The sequence below is a fragment of the Peromyscus leucopus genome, chromosome 6 (assembly GCF_004664715.2).
Source record: "Peromyscus leucopus breed LL Stock chromosome 6, UCI_PerLeu_2.1, whole genome shotgun sequence".
NCBI lineage: Eukaryota > Metazoa > Chordata > Mammalia > Rodentia > Cricetidae > Peromyscus > Peromyscus leucopus.
The window spans coordinates 5,225,462-5,242,172 of NC_051068.1; the positions used below are offsets into that span (position 1 = coordinate 5,225,462).

The following is a 16,711-nucleotide window of genomic DNA, read 5'->3' on the forward strand; positions in this document are numbered from 1 at the left end:
TCCTGTCATTATAGAGTCTTTGTCCAGTGACTGATGGAGGCAGATGCAGAGATCCATGGCCAGGCACCAGGCTGAGCTCCGGGAATCTAACTGATGAGAGGGGAGGGATTCCGCAGGTGGGGGACTTCGAGATCATGATGGGAGGAAGTGCAGAAATGACCAGCCACAATAGTGGAAGCCCATGAACTGTGGACTGGTGGCTGTGGAGCCCCCATGGGACTGGACTAAGCCCTCTGGATATGAAAGATGGTTGTTTGGCTCGAACTGTTTGGAGGGCACCCAGGCAGGGGGATCGGGATCTGTCGCTGGTGCATGGGTAGGCTTTGGGAGCCTGGTGCCTGTGATGTGACACCTTGTGCAGTCTTGGTGGCAGTGGGGAGGGGCTTGGACCTGCCTAGGCTCAGTGTGCAGGGCTCTGCTGACTCCCCATGGGAGACCTCGATTTTTGGGGATGTGGGGATGCGGGGTGGCTAGGGAGGGAGATCTGGAGAGTGGGAGAAGGGAGGAGGGCTGATCTGTGGGTGATATGTAGAGTGAGTAGAATATTTCTTAATAAAGAAAAATGAAAAAAAAAAAGCAAGGCAGATAAGATCTGTCTTACGTGTTCTGATCACTTCAAGGTATCATGTCTCCAATGAAGAACATCCAGAGGAGAAACTGAACGGCTTATATGTACATAATGACCACAGGGTAACAAAGCAATTCATACAGGTCATTAAGAGGGCAAACTGAGCAACCTGACCAGAAGGCAGAATTACAACAGTGTTTCTTCAGCAATGGATACACTGTCGTGAGTAGGAACTGCAGATCCTCCTTACCCCAGCACTCCTTAAGGTAACTTGACTGCTTATTTCTAAGAAAGAGTTTGTGTACTACGGTATATCTCCATACCAGCTACAGTCAGGTCCAGGCCTCAGTCCTTCTCCAGAGACAATTTACTTACTATCATGAAATGAACAGATTCATAAAGCTAATTGAGTCTCTATGAGTGTGAAGGGCACACAGGACATCCAAACAGCAAGAATTCTGTGGCAGCGAACAGATGCCTCAGAAATAGCTGTACTAACTAGATAATACTGTTTTTTTAAAATAAATGCTTCATGATTTGTCTTAACAAAAAATACCTCCTTTACTACAACAAAAATAATTATTATAGAAAGTAAAAACAGGATTTATAGTATAATTCCTAAATATTATTTCTAATTTTGACGTATTCTATGTGTAAAGGACCTATTTGAATATATACCAGTTCATTACTTTTTATATGTTATAACACATTGTTATACTGTTTGTTTTTTCATGTACTAAATCTTAAAGTTTACATTTCACTATTTAAATCATTTCATTATCATCTTATACAGTATTTTAGAATGGAAATATCTTCACTGATTGATGGTTATGTGGGCTATATTTAGCCTTTGCAAATACAAAATAATCTTATAAATACTTCATATCTCATGTGCAATAATAACTGTATAACAGGCAAGCAGTCTTAAAAGGTGTTTAAGTTTTTCATAAATTTTCATAAATATTAACATGTTTGTTTATAAAGAATTGGTTTTTACTATCATTAGGAATAGATGAGTCCTTGAATTCCTTCGACTTCAAACAAATCCCATAATATTTAATCTGAAAAGTCTTGTATTTACAGATAAAAATAAATGTGCATGTGTAGAATGCCTGTGCATGAAATCCAAGTTCCCTTGTTGAAATTTCTGAAAGCCAAACTCTCTTAAGACCAATAATGAAAAGGTTTCCACATGGGGTGAGCTATGTGGGCCTTCAACACAACCCCTGCGTCCTCAGACTCAAGTTTTCCACTGGGAGTCTACTAATTACTGCTGACATACCATGCTGTTAGGTCACAGCAGGCACACACCAGAAAAACAGGAATGGAGGCTCCCTTCTTCCTTGATGCTCTCCTTAACTTCCGCATAGAGCAAATCAGATAAAACTAGCAAACAGCATGGCACAAATTGAATGTCCTGTGGTCACCACTGGTGCTTATCTAAAGCCCAATTTCATTTGTTTCAGAGTAGCAGCTTTACTAAATAGGTGGCCTTCTTAACTCAAAGAAACTGAATTTCCCAGTGCCCTCTACAGCCATTACTATCATGTGAGGAGATTCTAACCAAGAGACTGTACACATTTTGAGCATTTGTTTTAAATGAAATTACTTGCCTTTACCTATGCACTTTCTTTCTTTTTTCAAATTATAATGCAAGCAAATGAGTGACCCAAATTTGGCCTTGTACAGAGCAGTATAAACTTGAGACCCTAGACTACCCAGCACAAGAATATGAGATTGATAACGTCTTCAACATGCTGGACTATAACACACTGTAGTGGAGAAGAAATGAGCTCCTATCTTATTTAAATCAATGTATATGTTGAATGTCTTTACTATAAACAGTAACTTTCTTGTCTGTAAACACACACACACACACACACACACACACACACACACACACACACACACTGAACTATATAGGTATACCTATACATAAAGAATAGAAAATGGGTGTAAAAAGGTAAAACTTGAAGTGAGAGTGTATGTATGTTTAGGCATCAGACATAAATAAGAACGAAAAGTAAGCAAAAGCTAATAGAGAGTATTAGAGCACTGATTGCATTGACTTATAACATTGCAGTAACTTTAGAAGAAAGCATCACTGATGGCTGGATACTTGTTCTTTACTCAGAAGTGTGGTGACATTGTATTTGTGCAGAAATGTGGTATTTTATCTGTATGTTAATAAATGAAGTTTGCCTGGAGATCAGAGGTCACAGTCAGCCAAAATCAGAAGTCAGGCAGTGGTAGCACATGCCCTTAATACAATCACATGGCAGGCAGAGCCTCTATGTGTTCAAGGACACAGCCAAACACTGTAGTGATAATGTGTTCCCCAATATATTGTGCACCTTAATAAACTTACCTGGGATCAGAGAACAGAACAGCCACTAGACAGACATAGAGGCCAGAAAATGGTGGCACACATGCCTTTAATCCTAGCATTCTGGAGGCAGAGATCCATCCAGATCTCTGTGAGTTCAAAGCCACACTGGAAACAGCCAGGCATGGTGACACACACCTTTAATCCCAGGAAGTGATGCCTGGAAGCAGAAAGTTATATGAGGCATGAAAACCAGGAACTAGAGTCGGTTAAGCTTTTAGGCTTTTGAGCAGCAGTTCAGCTGAGATCCATTTGCACAAGGACTCAGAGGCATCCAGTCTGAGGAAACTGGATCAGATCAGCTGAGGAATTTGCAAGGTGAGGTGCTTGTGGCTTGTTCTGCTTCTCTGGTCTTCCAGCATTCACCCCAATACCTGGCTTCAGGTTTGTTCTTATTAATAAGAGCTTCTAACAATTCGTGCTACAAAGCGTGGTGACACATGCTTTTAATCCCAGTACCAACCATAGAGACCTGGAGGTCTGTACAGACAGGCAGTGATGACGAAGTGATGTGGCTGGGCTTAGAGCCAATGAGAAGGCAGAACAGGAAGGCAATAAAGGTGCAGGTTAGACAGGAAGAGGCTTTCTTGGGAAGCTATGTCCAGGTGGTGAGCGAAGGTTAGTTGGCAGTTATTGCTCTGATCTCTACAGCTTGAACCCCTGTATTTGGCTCTGTGTTTCTTATTTAATGAGACTGTTTAGAAATTTGTCTGCACAGAAGGTCATTTTTCACAGTTTCCTCAACCCAGTGCTTTTCTTTTATTCTAATTTAATAGCTATTTCATTTTTAGAATTTTTTATTTACATATATGAATGTTGTGCCTGTGTGTGTATATTTGTGCACCATGCACATGCAATGCCCATGGAGGCCAGAAGAAGGTGTCAGATTCCCTGAACTGTAGTAGCAAATGTTGTGACCACCATGTGGGTACTGAGAATGGAACTCACATAGTCTGGAAGAGCAGTAGTAAGTGTTCGTTACCTGATCTGTCTTTCCAGGCCGTTAACAGCTATTCCTTGAGAAGGAGCATTCAGAGTGGCTCGCAGTCTTTCCACTAAGTGGGACTATAAATGACATGTCACGTAGATGGTATCTGTCATTATTCTTTCCTTCTTCCCCTTCACCATTCCAATACTGGTACTGTTTCCAAAAGGCAAGGCTTTTGCAACAGCAAGTCAAAAGCATACTGAGCAGAGAGAGTGAGCTAGACACAGTCCTGTTTGTTCTTTCCTAAAGGACCATGTGCTGAGATGCAGATTCTGCCTTCCCCATTCCTCTGCTCTGACCCAGCGACTGACCTTTCTTCTTATCCACATAAAGTTTGCTCTGTGTAGCATTCTTCCAAAGATGGTGACTTATTGTACATGGGTGTTAGAGTCAAGGCAGTCAGTCTGACTATTGCTCCTTTGAAATTCTGCATGTTCCTATGGCTAAAGCTGAAAGATAGATGTCAGCTCACAACCAGCTGACAGCCACATGGCAGAGCATCAACAATAACGCAGATGGTTACTGATTTTCCACTCAATGAAAGCAAGTCTATTAGCACCTCTGTTTCATAATCAATAAATCAATTTAAAAACAAACAAAACACAAATTTGTAAGATCCTTTTCCATCTTGAATCTACACCATGAATTGACTTAGCTTTGTTGTATGCTAGTACTTATTCCCAAGGGTCCTCTTTCCTTCCCTACCTTCATTAAGACAGTGCTGAGAGCAATTATCCTTACTCCATATGCATATACTGACACCCCTCTGCCAACAGATCTAATTCTCTAAATTGTTTCCTCACAATCTTGATTCCAGGTCTCCTTTCATTGTTCAGAAGGAGCCACACCATTGCAATAGGGACAACATCTGCAGACACCTCCACATCAGTTTAGCACCGTCAGAGCACTTTTCAAAGGACTTACACACCTTTGTCCCTCTCTTCGTAGATCAACAGCTTTTTTCTATTTCTTAAATCTTTGCAAGTTGACTATCTGTTTAATCAACTTAGAACAGAGAAGAAAATGTTGCTTCTGATGTGAGCGTATTTGTTACGAATTCGAAACTGTTGGAATTCTGACTTGATTTCCTATTGGAAAATGGTGGCTGCATAATCTTGCTCAAGTATATAATAAGCTGTTCATGGTGAGCCCTAAAGGATTTTTCAACAACAAAGGACAAAAGCTCTTATAACAGAAAAGAATAATATTTAAGAAAAAATCAAGAAATGTGTAAGAAAAAAGTCAAAAACAAAATTGAATTTTTTTTTATTTTCTTATGTGTTCTCTAGAAAACAATGGCATTAAATGACCATGTAACAAAAACTAAAAGTATTGTTACATTAAAAAAAAACTCTAAAAACACCACGTTTTATATGAAAAATATTAAGTTAATATAACCATAACACAAAATGCATTTTCCACCACAAATTACTCTTTTAATGAAATGACAGGTATTTGTGCATTATTGTAATCTTAGATACTCAAGAAGCAATTATCTCACCCACACACAGACATGTAAACAAACACACAGGGTCTTGAGGGAGCTATTGGAAAGTTCTGTTGTCTTCTAAGTTTTTTAGGGTGAATAAAAGAACTATCATATAGAAATTCAAATGTTATTCTAAAAACAGGTTGATAAGTATAGATTTTAATTAATAAATACACATTTTATCTTCCCAGAAATCATTTCAACACTTCAGTGAGATGTTTTTCACATATATTTTTTAAATAAAATATAATGATGTCAAATAAAAAGAATTTTGAGGGAAGAAATTGGTCCCAAAGAAATATATATTTTGATTAGTAATCGAATCCAGCACAAACTTGTAGCATTTTCCCAATACAAATAAAAACTACTTAAGTTAGGAGAAAATCCACACATCTCACAAGGATGTTAAAGATCTTTTCTTTTTCTTTCCATGGTAGAGTCTACAGTGGTACTTACCTTATTCTACAAAGTGATGAATTTTATTGAAAAGAATTATTAAACTCAGATATGGGTTGGTAACCAATAGGATGTTTAGAACATAATATGGAGAAACTGCTGTACTCTTGAGATCAGTAAGAAGTAAATTATTCATAAAAATCAATACTAAATTCACAGAGCCTTACTATTAATGGCATGAAATACTAGTTTTGCATATAACTATGATAAAAATGTGTAATACTAGAAAAAAAAACCTGCAGCATAAATAAGCACTTCTTCATGCCACACTTTGTATTTAAATCTTCACAAAGATTGTCACAAAGTGTATGTATGGCTCTAAAGATAAAAAATGGCCTCCTGTTGAGGTTCATGGTAACTTGAAAGCAGCCATGTCCTCTTTGCCTATATAGGTCTATGATATACCTATTCCAAGTTCTCTCAAGCTGCCATAGCGGTATATAGAACAAGATTTGCAAAGTAGAAAGAAGAGGGCGAGAAGCATTGCAAGAATCAGTTAGCACGTACTGAAGGAAAAAGAAGGAAGAAAGAGAAAACTAATTTTCTCTTTAAAATATTTCAATAACCTCACTCATGTGAAGAAACCCTGAAGAAAATAAACAATTTGTTCAAACGGCTTCAATGGCTGACACAGAATAAAACTTACTATGACCAAACTGAATGACATGTCAGGTCATGTCAGGACCAGGCATTATGTTTTAAAATGTTTAAGATAGTACCTATGGACTATGGTTAAAAATCTTAAATTGCAAATACTAATATAATTTCAAAAGTATAAGAAGAAAATGCAAAAAGATGAGAAGATTAAAAACTGTTCAGAATATAGGGTATCACTGGGTCATAAGCTACAAGTGTGTTGTTGGGTTGAAATGGCTCAGCACTTAAGAGCCTTGTTGGAGGAAGTATGTCACTGTGGGGGCGGGCTTTGAGGCTTCATATACTCAGGATACTTCCCAGTGTGTCAGTTGACTTCCTGTTGCTCTTGCAGAAAACCCGAGTTAGATTCCCAGCACCCAGATGAGGTGACTCACAATCCTCTGTAAGTACAGCCCTTTACTCACTCGCTCCTATGGGTGCCCAGACACATGTACATGCATACATGAAATGCACACACACATAAATAAATACACATCGTTAAAAAATTAAAATGATTTATTTTTTCTCTTCTTTAATAGACTTACAGATTTCTGAATGTTCGACAATTGCACTGTCTTAATATGAAACAAATTTTAAGCATACAATGTTTCCTTTTCAAAAAATGTTCTCTGAAATCAATTTTAAATAAAACTTTTCTAAAATAGGTGTACTTTCTATCAGAAAATTATCCAAACAGACCTTAAATATGTACTACACATCCCTTAGATCTTTCTATCAAAACCTCTTCAAGTAGCTATAAATGCTGAGTGCCCTTTCTTCCCCACACTGCTGTAATAAACAGTAGCACCAACTTAAAAGGATGCTTGATCTCTTTGGCTTCCTGAGTGAAGCACATTTAGAGGCTAGTGACAAGAAAGGACCAGTGCTAACTTATTTCTGCAGTGTGCTTTTGTCTCCGTGTCCGATTCCTGATGCCAAGACTCTTCTGTCTTGGAAATTATTTCTGAGTTTTACTGAGAGAGAGTCAGCTGTTTCTACTTTCACTTGATGTGTGTGTGTGTGTGTGTGTGTGTGTGTGTGTGTGTGTGTGTGTGTGTATGTGTTAACAAAACATGTTTATACTCCTATAAAGTCAGAGAAACTAGAAAGCTGGCTTCACTTTAAATCTTAATACTGTTGTCAGTATCTTATTAACATGTTAAGGTAACTCTGCAAATCCTTTAATTTTTTCCTATCACTTCATAACTACAGAGGTGCACATTGCAGCATGCAGGTAGCTTTAAACATAAGAAACAGCAAGACTTCTGTCACTGGAAGCTCCAATCCCACTTTGTAAAGCTTCAGTCTAACACCATTTCAAAGACAGCATTCAAGTAAAGATGCTATCTTTGAAGTTTACAACAGTACCCTTCACTGAAGACCCTAAACTCAGCAGCATCTGTATTTCTCATGTTAAGGGTGAAGTACTCAGCGAAATCAATAATCTATAAAATGATGGAATGAGTCCTATGAAGGTGACGAGAATTCCTAATCAGCATTTCTCCACATCACAGCTGTTCTTCATATGCAAGCCTTGCAAGTAACTGGGGAAAGCAACATAAAGAGCTTCATTTTCCTCCATTTTAAAATCACTGGTCTCAGTGTGTCTCATCTGGGTGGTTTTCCTCATGCCACTCTGTCCTCTAGGAACAGGCTTCCCCTGCATCATTTTTGTTTGTTTGGGGCTTTGTTCTCTCTCTGTCTCTCTGTCTCTCTCTTTCTGTGTGTGTGTGTGTGTGTGTGTGTGAGTGTGTGTGTCTCACACTGACGATCCTAGGTAAGAATTTTGAACTTTACAGATGCATAAAGTTAAAAACAAGTTCAGGAGGATGGGCGGAAGGAGGGTGGATAGGAAAGAGGGGCTTACTTAGCTTTTGTCAATAATATTAAAGGAAAAGAGCTGACACAATGAGGAAAACTGCTTCCAAAACCTATGTATGTAATACAAAAAGAAAGTTAATGAGACAGAAAAATGTCAAAAAGTATAATGGACAGGCCATTTTTAATCAAACACTAATTTACACGTTTTGTAGCTCTTGTTCCAAACACAATGTGAGGGACTTTTGTCACAAAAATGCTTAGATGAGTTCAAATCAGAAGCATGTAAAAATGTCTATTTTATAATACAAACACATCAAGCTTCTATTATGTAGTTTTGTGTTTGGGTTGAAATTGAATCCTTGATAATGATACAAAAAAAAAAAATCACACAATTAAATTTTGCATTTGACATTGAAAAAATAAAAGAGCAGCTGATTTTTACATGCATACACCAGTCAGAAATGAAGTCAAGAGAAGAATTGATAATGATGAGTTACTTGAATCTCAACAATGTCATTATCTTTAATTTGCAACTGATGGGAATTATCACAGACACCCAAAATGGACAATATGCAGAGTGAGAGGTGTTGGAGCACTCCTTCTGAAATGGGATGCCTTCATCAAGCCTCTCCCCTCAAATTTAGGGATAATCTCTTTTGAAAAGGAGCAGAAAGATTGTAAGAGCCAGAGGTTGTAGATAACTCCAAGGGAACAGGGTCTCCCAGACACAGCAGTATTGATGCACACATGAAGTCACAGAGAGTGTGCTAGCATGCACAGGGCCTGCAAAGGTTCAAGCCAGACAGGATCCCAACACTGAGAGTGAAGAGGTGGGCATGGGGTCCCACCATAACCAAATAAGGTATTTTATTATCTATTCTTCAAAGATTCACAGCATCTCAAAAATGATTTTCAGACTAAAAATCTAAAATGTAGAACACCTATATTGTTATCAAATCCTTGTAATTAAAACTGAGAAAAAATTCCTTATGATTAAAATTCAACTTTTTAAAAGTGATACAGCATTTATAAGCAAGTTGCTAGGGGAAATCATGCTGAGTTAAAAATAGTAGGCATCTATGCAACATAAATCACCTTTCATATCTGTACTATTCAGATCAAAATGTCAAAACAATGAAATTACAATTTTATCTGACATCAATAGCCCATGAAACAGTGGGAAAGAGACACACTGATTTCACCTATACATTTGCTTTTAACTAGCAGACAAATTGAGCAATGAAACAAATTTTGCTAAAGAAAACATGAGACAAGCTGCTAGATCACAGGGGTCAAGGAATTTATCAAGATTACTTCCCTTACAAACTCAGAGGAGAACAATTATCTACTCCTCATACAAAGACAAAAAAAATCATGGCAGGTATTTAATTAACTACAAATTAAATAGAACGACAGAGTCTAATAAATCAGAAACAGAAAGTAAGTCACACTGATGCTATAGGAATAAAGTGATTGTCTCTGTGTTCTCATCTGTATTTACCTGCACAGTGGGGAAGTGGCTCTTTACTTTAACAAACTTAATTCTCCCATATAGTTCTTTCATCTATTTCTTCGAATATATAGTGTAAAAAAATTATACAACTGTAACATTTTTGAGCTGTAGGGAGCCCTAGATATTCTTTTTAGTTATCTCCTTGCCTTTCAGAAGACAAAAAAAAAAAAAAGAAAGAAAGAAATCTAAAAAATCTAAATACCATAAAGCTAAGATACAGTACTCATTATGTACAGAACTGAGACTGTACTCTGGCTGTGGTCCTTAGCTCCTAATCTTGTGTATTAGTTGCACCTGATACTTAGTATATGGACACCTGAAAACTGACCAACACTGTCAAGCCCTCTTGCAGTCTCATTTCTTATTTAATGACTTTACACAGATACTGCTTTCAAAACATTTAGAGATGCATCAAAAAAGGGAAGCTGTGGTAGAATTTTCTATTTACATTTGGGTTTCATTGACTATTCAACTATAATGTTCATTCAGACTTAGTAAGTATCTTAACTTCATAATATACAACTTTATTTGAACACAAATACGTCTGCATTATAGTTCTTTCTGATTAAAGTTCTCTTCATGACATGCATTTTTCTATGTACTCAATGATAATGATGTATTAAAATTGAGGATACAGACACTCAAAAAAGACTACCTGGTTCTATTACTTCCTGTACAATTTTGAGGAGGTCTTTCCTGTTTTGAAATTAAGACATCATAATTACATCATTTTCCACCTTCCCTTGCCTTCCTCTAACCCTTCCCAAACATCCTCCCTTTCTCTCTCTCTCTCTCTCTCTCTCTCTCTCTCTCTCTCTCTCTCTCTCTAATTAATGCTCTCTAATTTTTTGTTGTTAAATACATAATATATATCATATAAATGTATATAGTCTCATATGTATATAATTTATACACGTGATATATGTAATGTTATATATATGCAGATATATAAAGCCAGCTCAATCTATCTGTTGCTTACATGTGTATGACATCATGACTGACCACTGGTACTGGGAAGACCATTTCCTCACTCTTAGCATGCCTTAGTTGTCTGTAGTTCTCTGACTAGGGTTAAGGCCCCGTAAGATGTTCCCTGGAACCTTCTTAACTCACTTCATACCTTAATTTTTTTCAATGTAAAAACAACAGAAACTATCTGATAATATTTTGATGGGGATTAGGTAAATTATTGCATATAAAGTGAAAGAAAAACACTGGCTCTTAGTAAATAGCAAAACGTTATTGTAGCTATTGTTACCAATTTATCTGGTATCCTGACATGGAAGCTACCTAAATAACATACAAGTACAGAAGAGAAACAAGTGAATATGATTGGGTCCTGATACACATTCATTTAAAGAAACAAGTGACAGGCTAGATTTGGTCTAGGGGACACAGTTGCAGCCTCTTGACACAGAATGACCTCCATCCTCTCCAGACAAACAGGGCTGACAGGAGAAGAGCAATGCTACTAGCTCACCACAGCCAGGGACAGAAGCAGCTCAAACTTCTACCCACATCTCTATGTGAGAGAAGGTCTACAATATATTCCCACAATGGTCCACCAACACTGAAATCTCTCCCCTCTCCTCCCCACAACACACAGTGGATTCTGAAGGCTGATGAGTGCTCTGGGGTTCTTGACACAAACTGATAATTTCCATGTTGATTTTTAAGACCTTCACACTACTCAGTAAATAGATATATTGTCCTAAGATATTTTTAATTTCATTGGCATATTTGAATATGCCTTTCTTTTTCTACTAGGAAGAATAATGTGAAAGCAGAGATAATGTCATTTACATAGTGGTTATTACATCCGCTGCCTAAGACTTTATACCATACCCTATTGAATCTTAGTTCAACAAATAGCCCATATAAACAAAAGATAATATTCTTAAACGGGTACCTTTCCAGCTGCAAGCATTCTCTCACTCTTGATACACTCTCCAAGAGACAGTTCTCAATGTTTTGTCTCTATAGCCTATTCATGCATCCAGTCAATTTTTATTATGTTTAAAACCCAGGTTGAAAATAATCTCTGCTAACATATTTCCCTAAATTTAATGCCACCTCTCCATCCTTAAATATACTACCAGATTCAACAATTCTCTTCATTCCATCAAACTTTGTACATCAAAAGCCAAGAGTATCAGAGCTGGGTCTGTACTAACACAACAGAGCACAGGCCTAGCACGGACCAAGGCCCCGTTCTTCTGATAACTCAATAAGATGGGGGTGTGGGCTATGAAATTGATCAGAATTTTTACAAGAAGAATTATAATAATCAATAAACACGTTTAAATATGTTCAACATCGAGAATCACAAATTAAAACAACTTTCCATCTCACTCCCATCAAAATAGCTATTATCAGGAAAAAAACAAAAGGACAGATGCTAGTGAGGATGTGGGGAAAGGGTGTCTTCATGCAATGCTGGTGAGAATGTAAACTGCTACAGCAGTATGGGAATCCGTCTACAAGGTTCTCAAAAAACAAAATATAAAACTACCATATGACCCAGCTATACAGTTCCTGCCCATATGCCAGGACTCTATGTCCTCTTACAGATTAATATCCATGTTAAATGCTGGCCTATTCACTGTAGCTAGGGAATAAAATCAACCTCGATGTCCATAAACTAACAAATATTGAAAATGTGGTACCTATTGAAAATATAACTCTATTCATCACTAAAGAGAAAATATATTGAATGAGTAAGGCATCTCAGAAAGACAAATACCATAGTCTCTCTCGTGTATCCTTCCTAGCTTTGAATTTTATGTTTCTGTGCTTGACTGGAATATCTGCACAGGTCTGGAAGCAGGAAAGGAGTCAAGACTGATGAGAACTTGATGAGGAGGGAGAAGAAAGTCACATGTGATACAGACATCTGGGTAGGAAGGAAACACTAGAGATAAAAAGGTTTAAACAGAGATGGTGGGGGGCAGAGAGGAAGCTGGCAGTGAAGGAATGACGAACCGAAACTAAGGATGCATGAGAAAGCCATGTAGGGGCCTACCCCTTATAAACTAACTGAAATATATCATTTTAAAAATGAGTTTTAACAGAGGTACCCTGAATGGTGGATAAAGCTATGCCCAGATGTCACAGGATTTTAAACAAAGTAATTCTCAATAAGTTGTTTGCTAAAGGCTCCCCAGAAGCCCCCCAATGAATACAGTCGCCACTGCTCTTGGCTGCATGCCAGAACAATAGGTAAGACCTGTTGCTGAAGACGCCACAGACTTTGGTTAGAGCACACAGAGATATGAACATGGAACGGAGCTTGAAGCTTCCTTCCTACTAGCTAATGCTCATGAGAACTGTTGGAAAGATAACAAGTCATTTTCTGATTGGAGTCCACTCCCCGTTAAGAATTAGACACACCTGGTAAGCCCCAACTGGAAGGGTACTAAGGCCTAAGAGGTAATCTACTACTGTTGTTTTGTAAATAGATATATTGTGACACTCCCTTCTAATGTTTATGTTCTTATTCCCAGAAAAGTGTGTTGCCTGCATTGGGCAGAGTATTTGTTGCTGGTGGGCTTTTTTTGTGTTTTGTTTTCTGCAGGGTGGGGGTGGTAGTTAATGAGAATAAGTGACAGAATATCCTTATCACACACTCCAAGGCCCGGGAACACCAAGTAAGGCAAAAATCTGTGAAAGCTTGGAGGCTAGGAAAACGTGTTATGAAATGTTGACTTCTAGACAGGACACGGCTGTTGCAGTCCCAAACACACAGCATGAGACCTGCACATGATCGATGTTTTGGCTCGCCATCAGGAGTTCCCCACTCCTTTATGAATACTGGCATTGTACTCCTCTCTGCTGCATAAGCAATGTTTCAATCCAGTCATCCTTCCTTTTAGCATAACAATGTAGCACTGTTTTGCCCACCTTTGAAATTCTGTATCATATGGATTCCAACTAACTGCTGGCTTGACATAACATGGACAGCCAAAATACATTCATGGCCCAGTCCAGATTCTTAATCTAGTTGGCACACCAACCTCCTGCAGTTTCCCAGCCTAGTGAAAGTTGTCTTAAGAGCTAATTAGTGTCCCTACTTTAAACCCTCACTTTCCTTCAGTCTGCCCCAACACAGGAACCACAGGGACGCTTTTCAACAGATGTGTTGGATCATCAGTTCACTTATATTGTCAGAATTCTCCAAAGGCCTTTCATATTATTTTAAGAGGTATTACGATAGTTCAGTATACACACCAAGCAGCCCCTATGGAAAAGGTTAAAACCATATATCCCTCCTCCTCAATGCTACTGCAGCCACACAGACTTCTTTCCTTGAACGCAGCAACAGGCCTCCGTGGACTTGGTACTCTGTGCCTAGAAAGCTCTGGACCCAGACAGCCTACAGCTTGCTCCCTCAGCTGGTCAGGTTCGTTGAAATATGTTGCTTTCTCTTGAAGACTCTTGTATAAGACAATTTTAAGTTGCTAAACACACCAACCTTATATTTTCCATAGTGTGTATAATGGTACACCCTTTTATTTTTCTTATTGTATATATTTCCCACTAGAAAGTGCAACGCATCCGTTGCAATGGATATGTGTTAACTATATGTATAAGCAAGAATCAAGCTCTCCATGTGACCTAGTAAGCTTTACGTAACTGATAAATTATATAATTCACTCTTGCTGGAATTCAAATAAAAAATCTGGAATACTCTTTCTGTGGTATCAAAATGCATTAGATCATTCTCATCACGAAACAATTGTATTTCTGAGAAATTCTGAGATCAGAGATAACTGCAGATTGTAAAAGAGAAATCCCTTAGAAACCCCCTTTTCATGAAGAATTTCTGGGGCTACAAAGAAGTGAAGAACTTCTTAACTGCCAGCTTAAAATCCAACTTTTCCTTCAATCTCCTGACCCTTACTACATAGCCCCGGCTCTGAGATCTTGGACAAAGAGCACCCACCCGGAGGGCAGGGACTGAATTTTGCATCTTCCACGGTGGAGCGGGTGGCTGCGAGTGCCGGGCTCCAGGAGAAGCGCGTCACCTGAATTCCGTCCCCGTTCGGCTCGGCGGGACTGAACTCGACCGAGTAACTTAGTTCAGGGCTGGGCGCTGCCAGCGCACACGGAGACCGAGTGCTGGGGATGCTGAAGTCGGGCTGGGGACGGCGGGGACGGCGGGGACGGCGGGGACGGCGGGGAGCGCGGGGAGCAGGGGGAGCGCGGGGCCGGCGGGGAGCGCGGGGGCGCCCGCCCCGGGCTGCTGCCCAGGCCACCGCTGCAGGGGCGCCCGAGGCGACGGCCCGGCTCCGCACGCCGCGCTGGCAGCGACGCCCGGGGCCGCGGAGGCCGCCGACGAGCGGCGCGCGCCCGGCCTGGCCCCGGCGCCCCGCGGGCTCCCGCGGAACGAGGACGGGGACTCGCGTTACCTGAGCGGCGCCGCGGGTCTGCGGTACGGCGGCCGGCGGGGCCGGTTTTCGGCAGCCGTAAAGCGCGCGCGGCGGGCGGGCGGCGGCGAGCGGCGACCCCCGCCCTGGCTGGCCGTCTCGGGCCGAGCGTCGCCTCCCCGCCCCTCCGCGCGGGCGTCAGCCGGGGCCAGCGCCGGGCCGGCGGCTGAGTCACGGGAGCCGCGCTGCCAAGGCGGACCGAGGGCCGCGGGAGGGTGGACGGCGAGCGGCTCGCACGGGGAGGAGCGCTTTCAGGGGCCCCGCAGAACTGGACACTTGGCCCCAAGGCGACCTCCCAGACGTAGGCGCACCCTGTATGATTCCATCCTCTGGTTATGCTTTGGATCCCATGAAACTTTTGAAAGATGAAAAAGAGCGTGGTTTTCTAGACCAAGTATACAGGTTCAAGCCTGTGCCTCGGTTTCTCAAACAGTGCTGTGCTGTTTAAATACTGTTTCCTAAACAGTGCGGAGCTGGACCGTGGTGGGATGGCCTAGGCGACGGTCTTGCGCTCAAGCCTGGGGTGGCAGAAGCTGGGCTGTCTCTGCACCCCGCCCACCCACCGGCTAGCGCACTGGAGAGGAGGTAGAAGCAGAAGGATCTGAAGTTCGAGGTCATCCATGGTCACTTAGGGAACTGAATTAAATTATGGAGGGAGGGAAGAACTGAGGAGGGAAAGGAAAGACTAAAAACCTGGGAGAGACAGAGGGGAGACGGGTGCACACAGCAGAGCAATGCATTCACTTGCTATTTAGAAATTCATGACAAACTCCGTCCACTGAGCGAGGTTATTTAAATATGTAAACAAATAAACAACTGCCTGTAAAGGAGCCTCTTGGGAAGGCTCTTTGCTCCAATGAATGAGATCTGGCAGATCTGCAAAATGAGGCTATCCTTCCTTGTGCTGCATCCTGAGTGGTTGAGTCATCAACCACAGCAAAGTTAGTGGGCTGGATTCTTGAAAGGCACAACAGATGGAGCATTCTAGTTGGTTTTAATAACGCTGTGATGTTCCCCTCTGTGCTTCTGTCAATTTTAGAAGAAAGGACTCCGCATACAAATTTAAGTAGTGAATGTGGAAATCAAAGCTGAGCTAGTTACTTAATAGTAAAGTGTCTGCCCTCTGTGAGCTTAACAGGAAAGAGTCCAAAACAAATCACCGGCTCGGGCTTTCTTCTTCCTTGTTTCTGTTTTCACTGCGTTTGGATTTTATCTTCTTCCTTCCTTCCTTCCTTCCTTCCTTCCTTCCTTCCTTCCTTCCTTCCTTCCTTTCTTTCTTTCTTTCTTTCTTTTTTTTTCATTTTTGCATTGGAACTGCTTAAGGGAAAGATGGTTTTAATTAATATGAAGGAATGGAAAGAATTTTAGCTGGGCCTCTCTAAGCAGGGTGAAACTTTCTGAACGGAAGGATTTTTCTGAGGTTTTAAT

The 16,711-nt window shown here is 40.4% G+C and overlaps 1 protein-coding gene across 1 annotated transcript in view; it reads right to left on the reverse strand.

The window, feature by feature from the left end:
* Naaladl2 (N-acetylated alpha-linked acidic dipeptidase like 2) overlaps positions 1–15,450 on the reverse strand; it is a 1,293,636-nt gene extending 1,278,186 nt beyond the window's left edge. Inside the window, exon 1 of the mRNA XM_037207282.1 lies at positions 15,266–15,450. The gene's annotated coding sequence lies outside the window, so the exon portion shown is untranslated. The remainder of the gene's footprint in view (positions 1–15,265) is intronic.
* Between the last annotated feature and the right edge of the window lie 1,261 nt (positions 15,451–16,711).